This window comes from Dermochelys coriacea, chromosome 6, assembly GCF_009764565.3.
Source record: "Dermochelys coriacea isolate rDerCor1 chromosome 6, rDerCor1.pri.v4, whole genome shotgun sequence".
NCBI lineage: Eukaryota > Metazoa > Chordata > Testudines > Dermochelyidae > Dermochelys > Dermochelys coriacea.
The window spans coordinates 111301698-111316381 of record NC_050073.1 but is presented as its reverse complement, the minus strand read 5'-3'; the positions used below and the strand labels follow the sequence as shown (position 1 = coordinate 111316381).

The window sequence follows — 14684 nt, the reverse complement described above, 5'->3', positions numbered from 1 at the left end:
GAGAATAAACTCTCCATCTCCTGGCACAGAACCTCATATATAAAACCCCCAAACTAACACCACCATGAGCATGTCTTCCCAGTCTAAAAATGTGCTCAAGTACTGCACTAAGAGGAAGAACTTGGGAGATGATGTTTAACAGCACCACCTGGTGACAACTGCCATAACTATAACCATAGTGAGCAGAACCATACTTGGGACCCTTTCAACTCCAAAATCTGACAGATCTACAGCTGCTTGTTGTTAAACTAGATTATTCCTAGTCTAATGTCTCTTTTGAAGGCAGCTCTCACTTTTAAGGTGGTTTTAACATTTTGGATGAAATCCTGATCCCACTGAAGTCAATGACAAAACTCCATTTGACTTCAATGGAGCCAGGATTTTATCATTTGGGTCCAATTCCTGCCCAGTATAATTCCATTGATTTTATTTGTCAGGCCCTTTATTCATTCACAGCTTTTCTAAGGTCACTTTAAGTATATCATGAAATCCCATGTTTTCATTTATTTCTGACTTCATTATTTTGAAACATTTTGAAATGTCAGGTAAGGTGCCAGGCTGTTGGAAATAGCTGAACTTGGAAACAATATTGATCATTATGTCAAATGGAAAAGTTATTGTACTGCTAATCAACAAAGACCCCTCTGACTTTAAACTTTCTGTGGGAATAAAAGACTATGCTGACAAATCACAACCAATATTCAGCTGTCACATTTATAAAACTAGTTACTTTCAACTGCAATAACTCTTTATATGCATACGCTATGGCTCAACAGTACATGAATACATACACCCTCTTTGTACTTATTTTCACATTCAGTTCCATAAAATTGGCTACTCATCCAAGCTGTCGACATCTGGAAGCAATTACAAAATTTGTCTGTTATACAGCAGTCACTTTCCCAGGGAAAACAGACAGTGCCCTGCCTCTGATTAGAAAGTTTAGTTGCTTGGCTAAGGCACAGAACTATTTGGTTCATTTCTTTTGCAAGATTCTTTTAATTGTTCCTTCCTTAGTATTCTTCCAGCACGCTCCTAAACTGGAACAACTACTAGAACATTGCGTCAGAGCCCACGCCCAAATCCATCCGATGAAGTGAGCTGTAGCTCACGAAAGCTTATGCTCTAATAAATTTGTTAGTCTCTAAGGTGCCACAAGTACTCCTTTTCTTTTTGCGAATACAGACTAACACGGCTGCTACTCTGAAACCAAATCCACAGCAGAACTAACAGAAACAATGCCAGCTAAAAACTATAATCAAGGATGATAGTCTAAATCTCAGCCTTATTGATTTGATCTAATCGTTTTATGTAAGTATTTGCATGGCCCTTTACACGGTAGTATATGAGTGCCTCCCAAGTATCTTAAAAAGATAAATGTTTGCAAAATCCATGTTGTACTTTGTGCTTTCAGTGTTCATTTGTTCACCTTATAAGATAAAGTCAATGTTGGGAGCACAGCACTTATAAGCATCCCTATAATAATCTGTTGTATGTATGTGATTCCATAAAACAGGTAAATAAACCTGAGTTCTGGTTCTAGCTGGGAATCAGAGACTCCTAATAAAGTGTGCTGTGAAAATGACTAGGAAAATACTTTGATAATGTTTTAAGAGTTAAGTAGTGAGCTCCTTGCCATGGCAAAGTCAGAATAGTGTTAAATCACATTGTAAGACTACAGCTAGAATTTACAATACATTTAACATTTTTACTCAATCAAGTAAAAAGTAACAAGATCATAAATGTAAAAAAGCATGGATAATTCCTAGGGCTCTGTGGTATGTCAACACTGCAATAAATCACCTGTGGCTGGCCCATGTCAGCTAACTTAGGCTGGTGTGGGTGGGGATGGGGGGGGGCTTGATCTGCAGGGCTATAAAATTGCACTGTAGATATTTGGGCTCAGGCTGGAGGTTGGGCTCTGGGACTTTCCCCCCTAGCATGGTCCCAGACTTGAACGGCAGCTCAGATAATTACATTCTGCCTCCTAAAACATCAGGCCAACTTTAACTGGATAAGTTGTTTATTCCTGATGTGATCCATTGTGTAGTTCTATGCCTAAACTCTGTACCGTTTTCTTTTTACATCAACAGCTTCCATCTTCTCCTGCAGACAGGGCTCTATTATATAGCAGTGGGAGAAATCCTTCATCTATTATCCTATACACAATGGTCATGCGAGACTTTAAAATTAACATTTGTAAAGTGAGATCCTTTGATGAGAGTCTGATAGAACTATCCATTTATTACAAGACAGAAATAACTTTTCAGATATTTTGATAAATTTCTGCATACCATATGTTTCTAGGTCTTATTTGACAGCACCTACATTCCCTCTGCATAATGGAAAATCAAGTCAAGGATCAAATAGGGTTGAGTCTGACTATTGAGAAACAGAAGTTAAAGTCCAGGCAAATGCAGTAGGCTAAATTCATCCTTAGTGTAACTCTACTCACTTCAGTTCAGTTCCTTTACACCAGGCTTGAATTTGGCCAACAGTCTGACCCCTCAGTGCGGTGCAAGCTACAAAATATTTGGTTTGATATGCTTCTCAGATTGGGGTTTGCCCACCCAGAGGAGTTGCGACATCAGATCATTTGGCATGTATGTACGCTGAGTCCAAGGAATCCGTGGCAAGAACTATGTGTCTCATAAAATGGGTACAGTGCTGGGAATTAGAACCTCGGGCGGGATTTGGAGAGTTTCTCCTGTCTGAGACTATGGCCAGGATGCCAGAAGAGCTCCTAGGTTTTCCTCATGGCTCTGGAACTCATCTGAGGTTGTTGATGCGCTGATGAAGTTATCCCTTCACAGCATTGCTAGGATGTCAGTGAAAATGCTCTCTGAGAAATGGCAGTGGGTGTGTGCACCTGTGTGCACTCAGGAATGGGTGGGGTAAGATATGGGGAAGTCTTGCTGAAAAATGCCAGACAGGATACTTTCCTTCAAAAAAAAAAAAAAAAAAAAAAGTACTCATGGCACCTTAGAGACTAACAAATTTATTAGAGCATAAGCTTTCGTGAGGTACAGCTCACTTCATCGGATTCATCTGTAGCTCACGAAAGCTTATGCTCTAATAAATTTGTTAGTCTCTAAGGTGCCACAAGTACTCCTTTTCTTTTTGCGAATACAGACTAACACGGCTGCTACTCTGGAACCTTTCCTTCAAAAGCAATTTTTAAAAGCATATAGTTGATGTGGTATGTCTCTAGATCTAGCACAGGAAGCAGAAGTAGAAACTTCCCCAGACTTCACCACCAATATGCCTCACCCAGAAGGTTTAAGAGTAGCAACCGTGTTAGTCTGTACTCGCAAAAAGAAAAGGAGTACTTGTGGCACCTTAGAGACTAACAAATTTATTTGAGCATAAGCTTTCTTGAGCTACAGCTCACTTAAGCTTTCGTGAGCTACAGATGAATCCGATTAAGTGAGCTGTAGCTCACAAAAGCTTATGCTCAAATAAATTTGTTAGTCTTTAAGGTGCCACAAGTACTCCTTTTTTTTCCCTCATCCAGAAGGACTGCATCTTTCAGAGAGAGCATATCAGTCAGTTTATAGGTCAATTTAACTGTTATTCTAAGTAAATTATGATCATATTTTAAAACATGTAATTACACTATAGCCCATCACAGCTAATGAAGGCATTTGTAAGGGGCAGATGCTGAGATTTTAACCTGAAATCAATGGGACCCCAGCAGAGTAAGAGTAGGGTGTCAGAATCTGGCCTTCTATATAGTAACATTTTACAAAACATACCTACAAAAACACCCCTGCCATACACAAGTCTAAAAATACTGTTTTTTCTTCCCATATTTCTGCTAAAAAGCAGCCTAGGACTGAAGGTACAGACTAGCCCTCAATCCGATTTTTTTCCTTTTTCTTTTTTTTGGGGGGGGGGCACCGCCGTGAATTAAGGTGGATGAGCCAGCCCAGATTTTGTTACCCTCCACGCTGAAATTCTTTGCATAGCGGAGTCGGAGACAATCAGATCTTTCACAATTCTTTTAAAGGGAAAACAAATTCCTCCAGCTGAACGCAGCGGGCTTTGCTGCAGGGGACCCTGTTCTCTACCGAACGCGTGCGGAGCTCGCCTGCCTCTGCCCAGAAACGATTCCGCAGCCCCGAGCTCTTGAGAAATCAAAAGCCACCGGTGACACTTTCTTGCCGCCCCCTGTCTCCCGCAGCAGCCCCCCCAGGGTCAGTGGGAAAGAGAGGACGGTCTTACTCAGCTCTTCCTGCGCTTGTTTTTCTCTCCTTCACAGGCAGCTGCTGCTGGCAGGCGAGGCAGCAAAGATCAGCCTCTCCCCGCTTCCAGTGCGTGCCCGGGAGGGAGCCGCCGGCGGGCGCGGGGCAGGTCCGGACAGGCAGCCACTGGCCAGCGTCCCACGTGGAGGAGCCGCACCCCGCCCGGCCGATCCGGCCCCGCGCTGGGCGGGTCCCTGCTGCCCGGGCAGCTCCGGAGACTCGTGTGCAGGGAGCGCCGGGTCCCAGGCACCGCCCAGCCTGGGCCGCGGCTCCCCAGCAGCCCCGGGGCAGCCGTTCCCTGCCCTGCGGGGCGCTGCAGCAGGGGGAGGAGAGACCTCGGCCCCCACCCCCCTGGCCCGTATCTGGGATGGGGGGTGACGGGGAAGGGAGGTGCTAGAAGAGGAAGGGAAGGGGAGGGAGGGTGATGGGGAAGGGAGATGGGGGAAGAGGAGGGTGGATGGGGGAAGGGATGGGGAAGGGAGATGGGGGAAGGAGGAGGGTGGATGAAGGGGAAGGGAGGGTGAGGGTGAAGGGAGATGGTGGAAGAGAAGGGAGGGTGGATGAGGGTGAAGGGACATGGTGGAAGGGAGGGAAGGGATGGGGATGGGGAAGGGACATGGTGGAAGGGTGGGTGAGGGGGACGGTGGAAGAGGAGGGGAGGGTGCAGGGAGATGGTGGAAGGGGTGGGGCGGGGGTGAAGGGGAAGGGAGATGGTGGAAGAGGAGGGGAAGTAGGTGAGGGTGAAGGGAGATGAGGGAAGGAGGAGAGTTGATGAAGGGGAAGGGAGATGGTGGAAGAGGAGAGGAGGGGGAAGGGAGATGGGGAGGGAGGGGGATGGGGAAAGGAGATGGTGGAAGGGTGGGTGGGTGAGGGGGACAGTAGGGGAGGGTGCAGGGAGATGGTGGAAGGGATGGGGCAGGTGGGTGAAGGGGAAGGGAGATGGTGGAGAGGGTGGGAAGGGAGATGTGGAAGAGGAGGGGAGGGTGCATGAGGGTGAAGGGAGATGGGGGAAGGAGGAGAGTTGATGAAGGGGAAGGGAGATGGTGGAAGAGGAGGGGAGGTGGGTGAGGGAGGATGGGGAAACCTTATCCACAGGTGGCAGAAAATGATGTGGAACTTGTAGCGTGCACAGAGTGCGAGCTGGGGAGCCAGTGTCTCTGCCTCCCTGGCCATAGCCAGGATAATTCTGGCTGTTAGCTTCTCTCTAGAGATGTCACCTCACTTACAACCCAACATGCCCAATGTTTTAGGAAGCAAACACAACATAAGAGCCAAAGCCGGGAGGATGGATTTCTTCTAGTCCTCTTTGCGTGTCCCATGCAGTTGTCTAGTGCACCTCTGGCAGTGGTGTCTAGAATAAAGCCTCTCCTTTTCCCCGGTGCAGTTTTGGTACTGATCAGTGTATTGCCTCCATTGGGAGAAAGGGTCGTGTCTTGCTTCTGAGCTGAAGGAGGGGAGACAACCTGAGCACAGCTTGACATGCAGCAGAGAATCCTACTGAAGAGGAGAGACCTTGTCCCCTGCTCAGGAAGCTCATCTCTGTGCCATCAATACTAGTATTCTTGTTGATCACATAGAGCAGAGGGAGACGCGATCCCCAGTAGTTGCTCCTGAGCATATTGAGAGCCTTGAAGGTGAAGGACCTAAACCTGGGTCTACTACTGAATGGGAGCCTAGTGACAGGGGACCACTGCAATGATCTGTTCTTCTCTGCCTGCTCAGTTCATTTTCCGCCCAGGTGAAACTGCCCACATCAGAGAGGAGCTGGCTTGTATCTGTGTGCTTACCCACTACCCTGGCACTGACTCTCTCTTCTATCGGGCTCTCTCTGACTGTGGGGCCTGGAGCCCAAGTCCTTTATTCTGTTGCTGGAGCGGGGTTATGGAGGAGAGGAAAAAGGAGGTGAGGGGGAAGTTGGGGAAGATCGGAGTAGGCTAAATAGATGCTGTGAGGCCCAGTGAGTAGGACAGGAGTGGCCAACCTGTGGCTCCGGAGTCACATGCGGCTCATCAGAAGTTTATATGCGGCTCCTTGTACAGGCACCGACTCTGGGGCTAGAGCTACCGGTGCCAACTTTCCAATGTGCTGGGGGGTGCTCACTTTTCAACCCCTGGCTCTGCCACAGGCCCTGCCCCCACTCCATCCCTTCCCACCTGATCGGGAAGGCGCTGATCGGCGGGGCTGCTGATGTATTACTGTGGCTCTTTGGCAATGTACATTGGTAAATTCTGGCTCCTTCTCAGGCTCAGGTTGGCCACCCTGGAGTAGATCAATGGATTAGGATTTTAGGCCAATTCTGCCACTGGCCTGTTGTATGACCTTTGGCAAGTTACTTCAGTGCCACAGTTTCTCCATCTGTAAAATAGGAATAAGGATTCATTTACCTTCTAAACATTATTATCATCATCAAAGGGGGGAAGATGGGGGAAAAAGAAGGAAAGGGTATGCATGGCCCTTTTCTGCTTGCCACAGGGGATCAGGACTTTTGTCTCCTTTCACCGGTGGAGATATGGAGGGGCTGACTCACTCAGTGAATAGCATTGTTAGCCACAGGCTAAGAGCTGATGAGCATTTTATTCTATTCAGCGAATCTGCCAGTGACATCACCCAACAGACTTTGGAGAGGGATAAAAGCTGAACTGAAAGTCAGGATGAAGCTGTTTTGCAATGCCTGAACAGTAATACCATTGCTGTGGGCTGGGGATAGCCAAGCCTTCTGACACTTGATTTAGGTCACGCGATGATTACAGGATAAATATGCAACTTTGGGAAATCTGTAAAACTTGACTAGCAAAAGTGGACCTATGAGATGTTGATGTCACTATTTGCTTGTAAAACACAAGGGTTTTTTGAGGGTGGGAGGGGAGAACTTTAGTTCTTGGTGGGGAGGGAATAGGGGAGAAAGAGACTGCATCTCTTAGGAACAGCTCTTAACCTTCACAGTTCTATTGTTATTTTTAAAAAATTAATCCTTTTAATTGCTGTGGTTCTTTCCTTGCCTACCCCAATGCAATAAACATAGACACCCCACCAAAAGAAACTGATGGGCCCCCAAGAATGTTTTTCTGAAATGAATAGGTTTTAAGCTTCATTTTTAAAGGGCTAACTGTTACCCAGGAAATAGAAGTGCTTTATGTCCTCAGGTATTGGCTGCTTCAGTGGCTGAAGAAAGACAAATCCCAGATATTTCATACTTCAGTATGTTTATTCTCCTTTGTTTGATCTCTTATTCTTCTCTTCTTGGGGATTTTCCTGGGGTTTAGGAATCGCTGAAGTAGGGGGCAAGGGGAGGCCTAGCTGTTTTGGAGCCCTTGAATAAAGTGGTGTATCTGGAGCTTCTCTGAGCTGTAACAGGGACTCACCTGGCTTCCTGCTCAGCTGCTCTTAATTCACACATCCTACTCTAAAGTTCATATTGGCAACGCTGCTTCCCATCTGGGATTTGAGGTGCACATTGCACACCAGTTAGCTCAGTGCATCAGTTAGGAATGAGAGGAAAAGTGACACCATGCAGAAGAATTTCTGGGCTGTGAGAGGACCTCTGTCATGTAGAAATGAAGGGCAAGGCTCACCAATAGCAGGCAATGGAAAAAGACGTAAGGACTATGACAATTATGAAGTTGAGCTGTGTCTCTTTGCAACAGCCTTGGCCATTACCTTACAAAAATCTGTCCCACTGAAGTGAAATAGAAGGAGGAACTGGAAAGAACACAGGTTTCCATGTTAATTTATTGAAATAAAGTACTGTGTGCATGAGAAAGGGAGAGAGAGTGAGTGAATAGGATGGGGAAAAGTTGTTTCCTTTTTACACGCAAATGTACTATTTGAGCTCTGGGCTCCTCTGTAATTTTATTTAGCATTTGCCTTTCTTATTATTATTTTACACCCAAAAAGAGTACAGGGTCATATTTTCATCTCCACCTATGCCTCGATTAGTCTGCACAAGACTCTATAGAAGGGTGTAGATCTTGTGTGCATTTTTTTGTTTTTCATTTCTGCATTTCATTGTCAAACACAATTCACTAGGTTTATGAAGCACTCATAATCAGTTTACTTCCCATACCTTTGTTATTGTTTTCTCAGTGTTGATCAAATTAGAATGACTATGCAGTTGACTTCTGTCCTGCATTGTTCATTCAATAATAGCATAGAAGAGGGGTGGCCAACCTGTGGCTCTGGAGCCACATGTGGCTCTTCAGAAGTTAATATGTGGCTCCTTGGATAACGGAGCAGAGAATAGGCTTATAAAATTTAAGAATGACACCAAATTGTGAGGGGTTGCAAGCACTTTGGAGGACAGGATTTGAATTCAAAACAACCTTGACAAATTAGAGAACTGCTTTGAAATCAACAAGATGAAATTCAATCATGATGAGTGCAAAGTACTATACTTAAGCAGGAAAAATCAAATGCACGACTACCAAATGGGGAGTAACAGGCTAATTGGTAGTGCTGATGAAAAGGCTCTTGGGGTAATAGTGGTTCATAAACTGAATATGAGTCAATAATGTGAAGCACTTGCAAAAAAAAAAAGGGGTAATATCAATCTGGGGTGACAACAGGATTGTCATATGTAAAACACTCTACACGGCAGTGGTGAGGCTTTTGCTGGAGTACTGTGTCCAGTTCTGGGTGCCACACATCAGGATGATGTGGATAAATTAGCGAGAGTCCAGAGGAGAAAACAATAATTATAAAAGCTTTAGAAAACTTGACCTACAGGAAAAAGTTAAAATTGGACATATTTAGTCTTGAGAAAAGTGGACTGTAGTGGGGACCTGATAAAAATCTTCAAATATGTTAAGGGCTGTTATAAAGATGATGGTGATCAACTGTTCTCCAGCTCCACTGAAGGAAGAACAAGAAGTAATGGGCTTAATCTGCAGCAACAAAGATTTAGATTTTACATTAGGAAAAGCTTTCTAACTAGAAGGGTAGTTAAATTCTGGAATTGGCTTCCAAACGAAGCTGTGGAATCGCCAGCATTGACAGTTTCTAAGAACAGCTTAGAAAACCACCTGTTGGGGTGGTTTAGGTTTACTTGGTCCTACCTCCACAGAGGGGACTGAACTTGACCTCTTGAGATCCCTTCCAACCCTATATTTCTATGATTCTATGCCACGGGTGGCCAACCTGAACCTGAGAAGGAGCCAGAATTTTCCAATGTACATTGCCAAAGAGCCACAGTAATATGTCAGCAACCCCCCAACAGCTTCTCTCTCCCTCCCCAACACACACTCCCAGCACCTCCCACCCACCGGCAGCCCCGCTGATCAGCACCTCTCCCTCTCTCCCTGCTGAGTGTAAAGTGGGTGCACAACTAGTTGAAAGACCATACTCAAAGAGTAGTTATTTATGGTTTGCTGTCAACCTAGCAACCTTTGGAGGACAGGATTTGAATTCAAATCAACCTTGACAAATTAGAGAACTGCTTTGAAATCAACAAGATGAAATTCAATCATGATGAATGAAATGAGTGTAAAGTGGGTGCACAACTAGTTGAAAGACCATACTCAAAGAGTAGTTATTTATGGTTTCAGAGTAGCAGCCGTGTTAGTCTGTATTCGCAAAAAGAAAAGGAGTACCCGTGGCACCTTAGAGACTAACAAATTTATTAGAGCATAAGCTTTCGTGAGCTACAGCTCACTTCATCGGATGCATCCGATGAAGTGAGCTGTAGCTCACGAAAGCTTATGCTCTAATAAATTTGTTAGTCTCTAAGGTGCCACGGGTACTCCTTTTCTTTTAGTTATTTATGGTTTGCTGTCAACCTAGCAACCTTTGGAGGACAGGATTTGAATTCAAAACAACCTTGACAAATTAGAGAACTGCTTTGAAATCAACAAGATGAAATTCAATCATGATGAGTGCAAAGTACTATACTTAAGCAGGAAAAATCAAATGCACGACTACCAAATGGGGAGTAACAGGCTAATAAATTTAAGGATGACACCAAATTGTGAGGGGTTGCAAGCACTTTGGAGGACAGGATTTGAATTCAAAACAACCTGGTTTGCTAGCACAAAACACATCACTGCTGATTGCATCATATGTTTGCAAATGGAATGAAATGACATGGGCCAAACTCTCCCATGCTTACACATGAGCAACCCCACTCAAGACATACCACAGCTAGCAATACTAGCTTCTAGGTCACATGATATTTTTCAATTGGATGCTGTCATAAATATAAAGGGAAGGGTAAACACCTTTAAAATCCCTCCTGGCCAGAGGAAACACCCTTTCACCTGTAAAGGGTTAAGAAGCTAGGATAACATTGCTGGCATCTGACCAAAATGACCAATGAGGAGACAAGATACTTTCAAACGGTGGGGGAGGGGAAGAAACAAAGGCTTTCTGTCTGTGTGATGCTTTTGCTGGGAACAGAACAGGAATGGAGTCTTAGAACTTAGTAAGTAATCTAGCTAGATATGCATTAGATTCTGTTTTGTTTAAATGGCTGCGAAAATAAGCTGTACTGAATGGAATGTATATTCCTGTTTTTGTGTCTTTTTGTAACTTAAGGTTTTGCCTAGAGGGATTCTCTATGTTTTGAATCTGATTACCCTGTAAGGTATTTACCATCCTGATTTTACAGAGGTGATTCTTTTACTTTTTCTTCTATTAAAATTTTCTTTTAAGAACCTGATTGCTTTTTCATTGTTCTTAAGATCCAAAGGTTTGGGTCTGTGTTCACTGATGCAAATCGGTGAGGATTTTTATCAAGCCTTCCCCAGGAAAGGGGGTGTAGCGTTTGGGGAGGATTTTTGGGGGAAAGACGTTTCCAAGCAGGCTCTTTCCTGGTTATATATCTGTTGGTGGTGGCAGCAATAAAGTCCAAGGGAAAAAGGAAAATAGTTTGTACCTTGGGTAAGTTTTAACCTAAGCTGGTAAAAATAAGCTTAGGGTGTTTTCATGCAGGTCCCCACATCTGGACCCTAGAGTGATACTGTCTCTGTTCCAACATGGGACCTGAAATCTTGTTCTCATAATATCGGTAGCCCAATTTTACAAACTAATAGGGTTTGAATAAGCACCAAGGCTCTGCTTCTGCTGCAATGGAATCAATGGAAAAACTTCCACGGAGTTAAATAGGGGCAAGATTGGATTCTCCAAACTCTTGGCTGCTTATCTGAAAGAAACCTGAACTCTAATCCTTTTGAAGGTCACCCATCGCTGCTAATACATTTGTTCTCATGCTTTGTGGCTTGCCTGTTCTCTTTTTCATAATTCACTGTTTGAGCTTTATTATTCAGTGACTCTTTGGCTTCAGACAATTCATTTATCTGCACTTAAATGACCCTCCAAGAAACCAGAGCCTGTGTTTGAAACTAGGGGTGAAATCCTGGTCTCATTGAACTCAAATGAGAGTTTGCCCCATTATCCCAGGCCAGGATTTCACCCCAGAGGTTTATGAAAGCATAAGCCTAGTAATGAAAGACCAAGCCTATCCTGGGAAAATCCATTGGTTTAGAAAACTCATTAATTAACACAATGTAAACATGACTTAGTACTTGGCATAGACCAGGACGGTTGTGTATAAAATCACCTCAGTTGGTTACTCAGCTATTAATTTTAATGGGAATTAAGCATCCACATTTCCTAGGCAGCAATGAAAATTTCAGCCTGTGTGTTTTTATAGTGTGTTATTTAACAACATAGGTCAATTTAACATGTTTTTCTAACATGATGCCCTTTCCCAGTATAGACAATGCTCACCTGGCTTCATCTCCATTCAGTCCCATCCTTCTGGTATGAAAAGAGCACAGGGGCAAGGATTATGAGCCCATATTTGCACTCAGTTTTCAAGCAATACTTAAAGCGCCTTGTGGTAGCATTGGTGATACGCTCTGTGAAATCGGCCTGGTGGAAAGTGACGCGTGCTGTATTTATGCAAAGCTGACAAAAAGCTAATATTTACCTGGTTTGCCAGTTGTGATAGTCATCAGTCCTTGGCTATATTGATGACCGCTGGCACAAGAAGATGAAAACTGTGATATTTTGTACTAATAAAGGCCACTCCAGAGGGCAGGCAGCATTTCCAGTGTTGCTATTCCTGGGATGGCATCTTTAGTTCCTGCATAAGAGCCCTGCTCAGTGCTTAATTTGTGGCCGTTCGTAGCCCCAGCACCTCTGGGCTTGCTGCATCAGTTATGAATGTAAAAAAATTGCTTGAGCCCCGGCACTTAATTGGTTGGGCCCTGGCACCTCTTTCATTACAAATTAAGCACTGGCCCTGCTAATGAATGCTGCTGAGGGGATGCACATCTGCCAGTCACCCTTCTTGCCCAGCACTACCCATCTCTTTGAAAAACTGCCAGCTCTCTTGAACTGTTTAGACTTGCTTTCCATGGGATCTTATTTACCAACTCCTTGAGTTTGCTAAAGTCTGACTTGGTGAAATACATTATCTTTATTGTGCTGTTTTCCCTCCTACCATTCCTTAGAATCATGCACTCTACCACTTCATGATCATTTTCACCTAAGCTGCCTTCCTCTTTCAAATTTCAGATACATTTGAAACTGGATCTGTTTTTACAAAATGGTCACACTAAGGCTCCAATCATATCCACAGGTTTCAGAGTAGCAACCGTGTTAGTTTGTAGTCGCAAAAAAGAAAAGGAGTACTTGTGGCACCTTAGAGACTAACAAATTTATTTGAGCATAAGCTTTCGTGAGCTACAGCTCACTTCATCGGATGCATTCGGTGGAAAATACAGTGGGGAGATTTATATACACACACAGAGAACATGAAACAATGGGTTTTATCATACACACTGTAAGGAGAGTGATCACTTAAGATGAGCTATTACCAGCAGGAAGGATGGGGGAAGGAGGAAAACCTTCTGTAGTGATAATCAAGGTGGGCCATTTCCAGCAGTTAACAAGAACGTCTGAGGAACAGTGGGGGGGGGGGAGAAATAACATGGGGAAATAGTTTTACTTTATGTAATGATTCATCCACTCCCAGTCTCTATTCAATCCTAAGTTAATTGTATCCAGTTTGCAAATTAATTCCAATTCAGCAGTCTCTCATTGGAGTCTGTTTTTTTGTTGAAGGATAACCCAGGAACCTGAGAGTGGCTATCTCCACATAGCCAGACCCTTGATGTCACTAGGGCCATGTCTACCCTATCACTTTTGTTGATATAATTTATGTAGTTTGGGGGTGTGAAAAAAACAGGGTTACGGGCAAAATACCATATTTGTGACACAACTTTCCCAAAATGTTGTGGGATGCAGAAATGGGCAAATGTAAACTGCATTATATTTCATGAAAAGCGTTTTGCAAGGGCTCAATCCTGCAAATTTCTAAGCACTCCCAACTCTGATCCAGCAAAGCACTTTTTTACTGAAAGTATAATTGGACTGTATAATTGCATCCACACCGAGGATTGTACCTCTTTAACTACACCAGAGTAGTTAAAGCAATTGGTGTATGGACAAGCCTTGGATCCAAACCTAATGTTTTCAATGAAAAATCTGTGCCAGACTATGGTTGGCTTTAACCAGTTTAACCAAGGTGATAGAAGAAGAAAGTATCATCTGAAATAAAGGAACAGCCTCCCTTTTTTCAGATTGCTATCTGTTCCCATCATCTCGGTTTGCTGAGATGAAGCAGAAGCAGCACATTCTGCACTTTGAGCCATCAACATGTCACTGTATTTCTTGCCCAGTTTTGCTAAATTGAGTCAGTGTTTTAAATGAAGGCAACTGAACAGAACCCCTTTGTGTGTGCAGTACTTAGGCCTAGTGTGTGATTTGGGGAAAAATGTAACCCTTCCCCCCCCCTCATTTTGGGGATGGAACTGATACAAACAGCAATCCTTTTTCACATACAGGGTTGCCCTTTCAAAGCTAATGCATTCATCAGAACAAAGGCTGACCTTGCTTCTCATCTGGAGTGGCTAATAGCCTGGAATATTTATGAATTTGGCTCTGCTTTACATGCATACATCATGTTTCATTGTAAATGAACAGGCCTACAACTGGGTCAGACTTCCTAATCACACTCAGACTTCTGCAAACAAGTGTTCAGAAAAGGTGGCTGTTCTTGTGTCTTTACATCCCTCTCCCCCAGCTGATGCCTAGTCTTGCTAGGGTTGCAGAGGACCCTGGATTCCAAATCCCCTAAATGAGTAGCTGTGGATTCCCCCAGATAAAGGAGGTGCAAAGCCTGCTTTTACACCACCTGCTTCATCCCTCATCACAAGGGAAATGGAGGGGATCTGTGGGAGGGGCATAGCTGGAACACTCACAGCATTCTGGCAACTCCTCAGACAGCAGAACTGTTCCTGTTTCTTGTAAATTTAGAGCAGTCCTGAGGTTGTTCTAAGTTTACACTGGAGGTTACATTGGCCTCCTGACAACCCAAGGGGACAAAAAAGGGTGTAATACCATCTCTGCTGTCTCCACTCTATCCCTCAGGTATGCCAAGCT

At 44.1% G+C, this 14684-nt stretch overlaps 1 protein-coding gene across 4 annotated transcripts in view; it reads right to left on the bottom strand.

The window, feature by feature from the left end:
• Window positions 1-4529, bottom strand: part of INF2 (inverted formin 2) — an 81464-nt gene extending 76935 nt beyond the window's left edge. For 2 of the 4 annotated variants that reach the window (XM_043517744.1, XM_043517746.1), the window contains exon 1: window positions 4225-4508. The gene's annotated coding sequence lies outside the window, so the exon portion shown is untranslated. Of the gene's footprint in view, window positions 1-4224 lie in introns of all 4 variants that reach the window. The other 2 variants (XM_038405680.2, XM_043517743.1) reach the window with 2 other exon arrangements.
• Between the last annotated feature and the right edge of the window lie 10155 nt (window positions 4530-14684).